Source organism: Mandrillus leucophaeus, unplaced genomic scaffold, assembly GCF_000951045.1.
Source record: "Mandrillus leucophaeus isolate KB7577 unplaced genomic scaffold, Mleu.le_1.0 Scaffold670, whole genome shotgun sequence".
In the NCBI taxonomy this organism is placed as follows: domain Eukaryota; kingdom Metazoa; phylum Chordata; class Mammalia; order Primates; family Cercopithecidae; genus Mandrillus; species Mandrillus leucophaeus.
Genome location: NW_012107253.1, coordinates 650,181 through 659,634, shown reverse-complemented (window position 1 = coordinate 659,634; position 9,454 = coordinate 650,181). Strand labels below are relative to the sequence as shown.

Here is a 9,454-nt window from a genome sequence, read left to right as displayed (position 1 = left end):
AATAATAATAATAATAATGCTGATGAGTTTGTGGCCAGCACTGCTGTTCATACTTGGACAAGATATCTCCAGGGAAACACCAGAGCAAGACATTCAAAGGTAGGAGACATTTAATCCTCATAACCCTATGAGGCAGGAATCAGTATCCCCATTTAACAGTTAGGCAAACTGAGGCTCCACAATACAGAGGCTAAGAGTCAGTGGCCTGAGGCTAGCAGCCAGTGAGGGACATGGCAGGGATGCAAACATGGCTTTCAGGGACCCAAGTCTTTCCTCAAAACTACTGTACTGAAAACTGCTCCCCACTTACACTTACTCTGACTCACCGGCTCCAGCGTCACAGTGTGGGAAAGGCTGTAGTGGATGTGCTGTGAAAAGTCCCAGCAAGGCGTACTGCCAGGGCCTAAGGCCAGGACAGCACCTCTGAGTTTTTCCTCCATAAACACAGCCTAGGAGTTTCAACAGAAACTCTGCTAAACTGGATGGGGAAAGAGATTTCGAAAAGCTCAAGACATTCAGAAGCACATGGCTATCCTCTCCTCCTTCCAAAGCAAGGTCTTTATTGTCTGAGCAATCAGTAAGTATTTAACGAGGGCTGGCACTGTACTAGGTACACTGTAGCATAAATACAAAAGTGAAAGACACAGTCCCTGCCCATTTGAGGTGTACAACCTAAATATTTCTCGGAGGCCAGGTGCGGTGGTTCGCGCCTGTAATCCCAACACTTTGGGAGGCTGAGGAGGGCAGATCACAAGGTCAGGAGTTCAAGACCAGCCTGGCCAACATGATGAAACCTTGTCTCCACTAAAAGTATAAAAATTAGCCGGGCATGGTGGCAGATGCCTGTAGTCCCAGCTACTCAGGAGGCTGAGGGAGGAGAATCGCTTGAACCAGGAGGCAGAGGTTGCTGTGAGCCGAGATCACGCCACTGTACTCTAGCCAGGGCAATACAGGAAGACTCCATCTCAAAAAAAAAAAAAAAAAAAAAAAAAAGGTTAAGTAGTAGAAGTGCTTAGGTATTAATGTGGCCAACAGTTGTCTGGATAAACGAGCTCTAGACCACTCAGTGAACCTCCTCTCCAGGACATTTTTATTAATATTTGAAGAACAACATAAAACACATTTCCAGGTGGTTCATGAGATGCCATGGCCATCCAAAAGAGGGAGGCAATGTGGTGGAGCTTGGTCTTGACAAGAGCTATCTCCCATAGTGAAATTTGCCACGAACTCGGGGGCAATACCAGGGGTAGCTGGGAATCTCACATCTCTCAAATTAGCCCCTTGAGTCTGTCACAAACTCTCAGAACTCATAGGCATGTGGTTCTGGGAATGGAAACTAACCAAAACCATCATCTGGACTGAGACAGCCAAACCTGGGGACAGCGCCATCCCAAAAGTGAACCGTCTGCTTCACGGGAAGAACATTTATCTCAGAGCAGGGATGTGGGAGCTGCAGTCACAGAGGACCGAGACCCCAGACGGTGATGGCCAGAGCGCAGACACGACCCTCCGCTGGCCTGTGGGGCTCTGGGAAAGAGCTTCGGCCTCACACTGGGTCACCTCCCCACGGGGTCCCCATCTGGCAAATAAGGGAAGGAACTAGCATATGGAAAAGGCTGGATACCTTCCTAGTGTTATGAAGTCTTGACATGCCAGTGAAAAAGCTCACTGATATCTTTAAATAAAGCATCTTACATCAGGAACTCTGGGCTAAAATACAACGTCAGGGAAAAGTTCCACCAATCTTAACCTCTTCACACCTGCAATAAGCAAGTACCTTTTCTTTCCTGAGGATCATTTGCTTTAAAGCACTGCAGAGTGAGCTGCTAGCTCCAGCAGTGATGGTAAAGAATGACGATTTCTGGGGAGCGTAGTGGCTCATGCCTGTAATCCCAGCACTTTGGAAGGCTGAGGTGGGTGGATCCCTTGAGCTCAGGAGTTAGAGACCACCCCAGGCAACATGGCGAGACCCCATCTCCACAAAAGGTACAAAAATTACCCAGGTGTGGTGTGCACACCTGTAGGAGGCTGAGGTGGGAGGATTGCTTGAGCCCGAGAGGCGGAGGTTGCAGTGAGCTGAGATCGTACCACTGCACTCCAGTTTGGGCGACAGAGTGGGAGGCTGTTTCAAAAAAAAAAAGAAAATTTTTAATAAAAAATAAACATGAAAAGGTACAGTAAAAATATGATTTAAAAAAAAAAAAAAGAATGACAATTCCTTCCTTTTTACGAAAGGACACCAAAGACTAACAGGACTCCAGATGCCAGACCAGGATTGCAACAGCTGAACTCAGTTCCCACTCCAATTCTCCTCCTCCTTTCCACCATGAAGCCCGCTCTGGCCTTCGAGCACTAGCAAGCCCTCTGGACTTCTCCATCAACTGCAAAAATGATCATTAAAGCTACTGAAATGGAAGGTGGTGTTTAAAACTTAACACTGGGTTTCTTAAAATGTAACCTGCTTTTCTTATGGCATGGATAAGGCACTGTGAGAAAGCTGCCTCCACTCCCAGCACACAGGTACACGTGCACGCAGCAGAGGCCAGCCGATGTGGCCACAAGGCACAAAGAATAGATCCTTCTGGTCAGTTCTGGTTCTGGAGCTGGTTGGCGAGCCAGTCCAGGCCTTCATAAAGCCCATGTCCGGTAGTGGCACAAGTAGCCTGAATGTGCCAGTTTCCGTAGCGGAGGGAATGGAGGCCGAGCTTGTCTGTTATCTCTGCCGCGTTCATAGTATTAGGGAGATCCTTGAAAAAGAACATTCAAAAGTCAATGTTTACTGTTGTATCCGTATAGCGAAATATGCTCTTCCCTGCTAAATGTGCCCAAACCCACAGTCTTCTCTGTCGATGGCAACCCCAACCTTCCAGTTGCTCAGGTCAAAAAGCTTGAAATTGTCCTAGCTTTTTTTCTCTCAATGTCACAGCCAATCTGTCAGGAACTCCTAATGGCTCTACCATCAAAATTTATCCAGAATCTGACCACTTACTAACTTCACAGCTGTCACCCCAACCTGACGCCACATCACTTCTCACCTGGATGACTGAAATAACTTCCTAACTGGCCTCCCTACTTCTCTGCTGTGGATCCCGTGAAGCCTATTCTCAACCAAGCCACCAGTGAATCAGATTGAATCATTCCTCTATCAAAACTGCAACAGCTCCCCCTCTCTCAGGATGCGAGTCAGAGTCCTTACGGTCCACAAAGCCTCCTGGACTGGAGACCTCACCGAAGTGGTCGGTTCCATCTTTTCAATATGGCACTCACCATACGTTACTGTATCATGACATTTACTTACTTAAGTATATTTATTATTAACTGTCTGTCTCCCCTAACTAGAATGTAAGCTTTACGAGGGCAGGAATCTTGATCTATCTTGTCCTCTGATGTATCCCAAGTGCCTCAAAATGTGCGTGGCACAGAATAAGCTCAAACTAAATTTGAATAAATCAGCATTAAAGAACAAAGTAAGGCCGGGCACGGTGGCTGACACCTGTAATCCCAGCACTTTGGGAGGCCAAGGCGGGTGGATCACCTGAGGTTGGGAGTTTCACACCAGCCTGACCAACATGGAGAAACCCTGTCTCTACTAAAAATACAAAATTAGCCAGCAGTGGTGGCGCATGCCTGTAATCCCAACTACTTGGGAGGCTGAGGCAGGAGAATTGCTTGAGCCCAGGAGGCGTAAGTTACGATGAGCCAAGATAGCGCCATTGCACTCCAGACTGGACAACAAGGGTGAAACTCCATCTCAATAAACAAACAAACAAACAAACAAACAAATGAACAAAGTAGCTGTAGATGTACTGATATGGAAGGACTTCCAAGATATGCTAAGTGAAAGAACACAATCATACAATTGCTTACACAGGCAGAGAAAGTTGGATTTCTGGAAAGAGAAAGAATAAATTTAACAATGAAGAGTAGCACTAGACTATTTCACTTGAATATTCTGAAGTGTATGCGTATTTATACCATGAGAACATTCTGTTTTTATCACTGAAAACAACAAAGGCACCAAGCACAGTAGCTTACACCTGAAATCCCAGCACTTTGCAGGGCTGAGGTGGGAGGACAGCTTGAGCACAGGTGTTTGAGACCAGCCTGGGCAACATGGCAAGATCTCAGCTCTACAAAGAAAAATTTTTTTTTTTTTTTGAGATGGAGTCTCACTCTGTTGCCTAGGCTGGAGTGCAGTGGGGTGAACTCGGCTCACTGCAAGCTCCGCCTCCTGTGTTCATGCCATTCTCCTGCCTCAGCCTCCCAAGTAGCTGGGACTACAGGCACCCGCCACACGCCCAGCTAACTTTTTGTATTTTTAGTACAGACGAGGTTTCACCATGTTAGCCAGGATGGTCTTGATCTCCTGATCTCCCGATCCGCTCGCCTCGGACTCCCAAAGTGCTGGGATTACAGGCGTGAGTCAAAAAACAAAACAAAACAAAAAAAAGAAAAATTAAAAAATTAGCTGGGCATGGTTGCATGTGCCTGCAGTCCCAGCTACTTGGGAGGCTGAGGAAGGATCACTTGAGCCCAGGAGTTCGAGGCTGCAGTAAACTGTGATCACACCACTCCACTCCAGCCTGGGCGACAAAGACCCTGTCTCAAAACACAACAAAACAAAAAAATCACACACACATACACACACACTCCAGATTCATTTTCTTTCTTTAATAGTCATATATTCACTAGTGCAAACTCTGGACTGACACTGAACCTGAACAGTGGAGTAACAGTTGTACAAATGATGATCCATTGACCATTTAAAATCATGTCTACAAAGAGTTGGATAACAAGAGACAATTTGATAAATCTAAAGTGATAAAACAGGATGCAACATTGTCAAAACAGTATGATCTCAATTACGTAATGAATGCACTCATGGAAGAGAAAGTGAAGGAAGGATGTCAGAATGTGACAGTGGTCATCTCAGGCTGGTACAATTCCACATGGTTCTTTCTACCTTCTTTTTCATGCTTAGTTTAGCTCAGAGTCCTGAGGCTGGATAGTTCTACGCTTGGTCTTCCTCCCATGTTTCTTTTACTGTTTTACATTTATGTACAAGCCCTTTTCCTCCTCCAAAACAGGCCCTATATGATCCAATCTCATCTCCTCTCTCCCCCGCTCATTCTGTTCCAGCTGCGCTGGCTGCCATGCTGCTCCTAGAACCGTGTGGCTCCCTTCCTCCCGGCCTTCTGGTCTCTGCTCAGATGTCATCTTATCGGAGAGGCATTCCCAGTCTTTCCCACACCTACCTTGCCCCCTTACTATGCTTTTCCTTCTTCCACAACACTTACCATCTGACACGTGTTATTATTTGTTTTACTCTGTAGCCCAGGATGGAGCGTAATGGAATAATCTCATCTCACTGCAGCCCCGAACTTCCAGGCTTAAGGGATCCTCCCACCTCAGCCTCCTGAATAGCTGGGACCACAGGTGCATGCCACCACATCCAGCTAATTTTTGTACTTTTTTGTAGAGATGGGGTTTCACTATGTTGCCCAGGCTGGTCTTGAACTCCTGGGCTCAAGTGATCCCCCTGCCACAGCCTCCCAAAATGTTGGGAGTACAGGCATGAGCCACCACACCTGGCACATTACATTTTATTTATTGGTTGACTCTCTTCCCACTAGCAACGTAAACTCCATGAACACGAGGATTTTGTCTGTCTTAGTTTAAGCCTAAAACCAAGTCTGGAACTTAGTAGATGCTCGATGGCTCACACCTGTAATCCCAGCATTTTGGGAGGTCAAGGTGGGCAGATCACTTGAAGTCAGGAGTTCAAGACCAGCCTAGCCAATATGGCGAAACCCAGTCTCTATTAAAAATACAAAAATTAGGAGGGCATGGCAGCACATGCCTGTAATCCCAGTTACTTGGGAGGCTGAGGCAGGAGAATCACTTGAACCTGGGAGGTGGAGGTCACAGTGAGCTGAGATCACACCACTGTACTCCAGCCTGGGCAACAGACTCTGTCTCAGTAAGAAAAAGATATTCTAGCAAGGAGATGGTGGGAGACATTATGGTTGGGACTGGAGAGAGGGAGGCAGACATCTCATTTAAATGTCTACATTCATAAGTGAGACATTTGGCAGTAAATTTCAGTTCCAGCATTCAGAAAGTCAGTAACAACATACCTGTTTATTGGCAAATACCAATAAAACTGCATTTCTGAGCTCATCCTCCTCTAATAAGTAAGTTAGTACTTCCCGGGCCTCATCAATCCGCTCTCTGTCATTACTGTCAACCACAAAAATCAGACCTAGAAAGAAATCACGAGCATGTTAGTGATCTGAGCCTGGAAAACACAGCTGTTTATGTATCTTCACGGCTTCTCCCTGCTTGTGTGTGTGACTTCACAAAGGCAATCAATATGGAAGGATACATCATCTCTAGAGTTAGGAGGCCTGCTGTACACTCAACTCACCTTTTGCAGAAGCATCACAGCTCTGTACCATATTAACAACAAGAATATATACTGAAAAAGTTAGTCTCATTTTATAATCACTTAATTTCCACATCAGGGAAAAAAACATGTTTTTTATTTTTTAATTGATTGATTGATTGATTGATTGATTGGTTTTGAGATGGAGTCTCACTGCAGCCCAGGCTGAAATGCAGTGGCATGATCTCGGCTCACTGTAACCTCCACCTCCCGGGTTCAAGCAATTCTCCTGTCTCAGCCTCCTGATTAGCTGGGATATAGGCACACCATCACACCCAGCTTATTTTTGTATTTTTAGTAGAGACGGGGTTTCACCATATTTGTCAGGCTGGTCTTGAACTCCTGACCTCAGGTGATCTGCCTGCCTCAGTTTCCCAAAGTGCTAGGATTATAGGCATGAGCACGCCGCCTGGCCAAAACATTGTTTTTTTAAAACATGTAAAGTTTATTATAATAAACAGCATTCTAGGTCTAGCTCTCTACAGCAAAACTTGAGACAAAAGGTTAAGTGCAGGTACTTTCTTTGGGAAGTGATCCCAGGGAGCAGGAATGAGGGCCTGAGGAAGTAAAACAGGGAAGAAGGGACAGACAATAGAAGTTATCAAGCTGGGCCCCCACTGTGGGACCAGTGCTCGCTATTGCTGGACATTCTAAGAAGCCATATCAAATGCCCGTCAGAACTGTCCACCCAGGAGACAAAAGAGGAAACAAGTATCCTTCAGTACCCATTCCCTGTTAGTCAAGAACAACTCAACAGGTGTTAGGCCACCCACACTTCTGGGTCACACTGGTATGAACACCAACAGATTCCTAGAGCATCTGTATAGTAATGAATTTGGCTGTTCTAGAAGGTAGCCTCTCAACTCTTGGACTTTGCAGAATGATAGGAGTGTCTTTGTTATCATGGCGGGCGCACATCTGTAAGTTGATGCTAACAAGATGACTCAGGACGGGCCCCTAGATAGTTTATGCTAACAAGATCACCTCTGGAAAAATGAGGGTGCTAAAGTTTGAGTCACATGGCCAATGATTCAATCAATTGTGCCTATACGATGCAGCCGCAATAAGAATGACGAATACTGAAGCTCAGGAGAATGTCGTTGGTTGGCAATACTCTATACATTGTCACGCGTCGATGTGCTGGAAAGGTAACGGCCCCTGACTCCACAGGGAAGAACACTGAAGGCTTTGTGTTTGCTGCCCTCCCAGATCTATGTGTCTTTCCCTTTGACTGGCTCATTTGCATCCTTTTGCTTTATTGATCAATTAATAAAACTGTAATTGTACAGTTGTACATCAGGGATGGGATGTAATGGTACATCCCTGAATTCTGTGAATCATTCTAACAAATGATCAAACCTGAGGGGGTAGTGGAAATCGCCAAATTCGTAGCCATCTGGCCAGAAGTGAGGGTGGTCTGAGGACCCCCAAACCTACTGCCAGCTGGTGGCTGAAGTTGGGGATTCTTGTGGAGGATGGTGCCCTCAACCTGTGAAATAAAGCCCAACTCCACGGGGTTGGTGCTGGAAGTCTCTGCAGCATCCCATACTATAGCATCGGATACATCCCAGGAAGTAAAAGATACCTGGGGCAGGCCAAAGAAAGGCATCACCCCATCACGCCTGAGTGAGGGTGACCAAAGCCTGCACAGACCCAGTCACTACTACATTGGCTGGAGGAAGCTGTGGGGCCAAAAGCATCTCCAGGGAGGGGCACAGGAAGCATCCAACACATCCTCCAAGAACAGGAAGGGGAGACGCCCTTGGCGGTAGTTCACGTGACATTAATGGTAACAACAATCTGTTAGCCAGGTGTGGTGGCTCACGCCTGTAATCCCAGCACTTCAGGAGGCCAAGGTGGGCAGATCACTTGAGGTTAGGGGTTCGAAACCAGCCTGGCCAACATGGCAAAACCCCATCTCTACTAAAAATACAAAAATTAGCCGGGTGTGGTGGCGCACACCTGTGGTCCCAGCTACTCAGGAGGCTGAGGTGAAAGAATTGCTTGAATCCAGGAGGCAGCGGTTGCAGTGAGCCAAGATCGTGCCACTACTCTCCAGCTTAGGTGACAGAGTGAGACCCTGTCTCGGAAAAAACAAAAAAACAAAAAACAAAAAAATTGTGTTTGGCTAACAGTAAGCCCTTAACACAAAAATGTGAAGTGGCTGCCAAAAGAACAGTTTGATCCTAGACTGCATCACCAGTAGTGATGGGGTCTCAGTTCCTAGGACATGGGTGACACCAGGCTTACTCTATATCAGGCAGAACATCCTGGGAACATTACACAGGCAGTGCTGGACTCCACACTCTGAGACATGGGCAAACTGAAGAAATTCAAAAAATGACCAGGAGAGCAAAGGCATTCGACACTCGGCCATATGAAGACCAGCTGCTGTAACTGGAGATTTTACCTGGAGAAAAGATTCATGAGGGGCTGATGGCTATCTTCAAGTAGCTGAAAGTCTATGATGTAAAGAGGATCCAAGCATTTTATAGAGCTCTGTGAGGTGGACTGAAGATCAGTGGTGAAAACTACAGAAGTCAGCCTAACAGAGTGTCAGCAGATGAAGATGCAATGGGCTGCCTCAGAAGGCATTGCTGTCCCTGGAGACGTTTGTTTGTGCACAGCTTCAGTCACAAGTCATGGGGACCCTGCAGAAGAGACCCTGGAAGGAAAACAGCAGCAGGATAAGATGACTTCTTGGTTTCCTCTGACAATGAGATTTCATGACTATGTCCAGGAGACTAAACCAGTGCTGGCCCTCTTCCCTTTCCCTCCGTGCGTCCCAGGCCCACTCAACAGCTGCCTGAACCCACGGCTCCAGAGCAGCCTGCTATGGCTGATAGAGAGTTCCCGCGGCTTCGGCATGTTTGGGGCTTACGCGTGAGTCAATGTCATGTCTGCTACATCATATCAGATTAAAAAATGAAAAACATTCAAAACTCCCCTGAAGATTTCATATGCTATCAGCAGTTCTGGTCTCTCATCATAACTAAGGAAGCCAGATTA

At 46.4% G+C, this 9,454-nt stretch overlaps 2 pseudogenes across 2 annotated transcripts in view; both read right to left on the bottom strand.

Moving 5' to 3' along the window:
• Positions 1 to 1,389, bottom strand: part of LOC105555148 — a 4,183-nt pseudogene extending 2,794 nt beyond the window's left edge. Inside the window, exons 1-2 of the transcript XR_001008430.1 lie at positions 1,342 to 1,389; positions 327 to 449 (exon numbers count right to left, since the gene is read on the bottom strand). The product of XR_001008430.1 is annotated as a putative uncharacterized protein encoded by CRHR1-IT1 (transcript). The remainder of the gene's footprint in view (positions 1 to 326; positions 450 to 1,341) is intronic.
• A 746-nt stretch (positions 1,390 to 2,135) lies between these two features.
• The window catches only part of LOC105555141, a 25,789-nt pseudogene continuing 18,470 nt past the window's right edge, over positions 2,136 to 9,454 (bottom strand). The window contains exons 4-5 of the transcript XR_001008428.1: positions 6,138 to 6,262; positions 2,136 to 2,747 (exon numbers count right to left, since the gene is read on the bottom strand). The product of XR_001008428.1 is annotated as an ADP-ribosylation factor 2-like (transcript). The remainder of the gene's footprint in view (positions 2,748 to 6,137; positions 6,263 to 9,454) is intronic.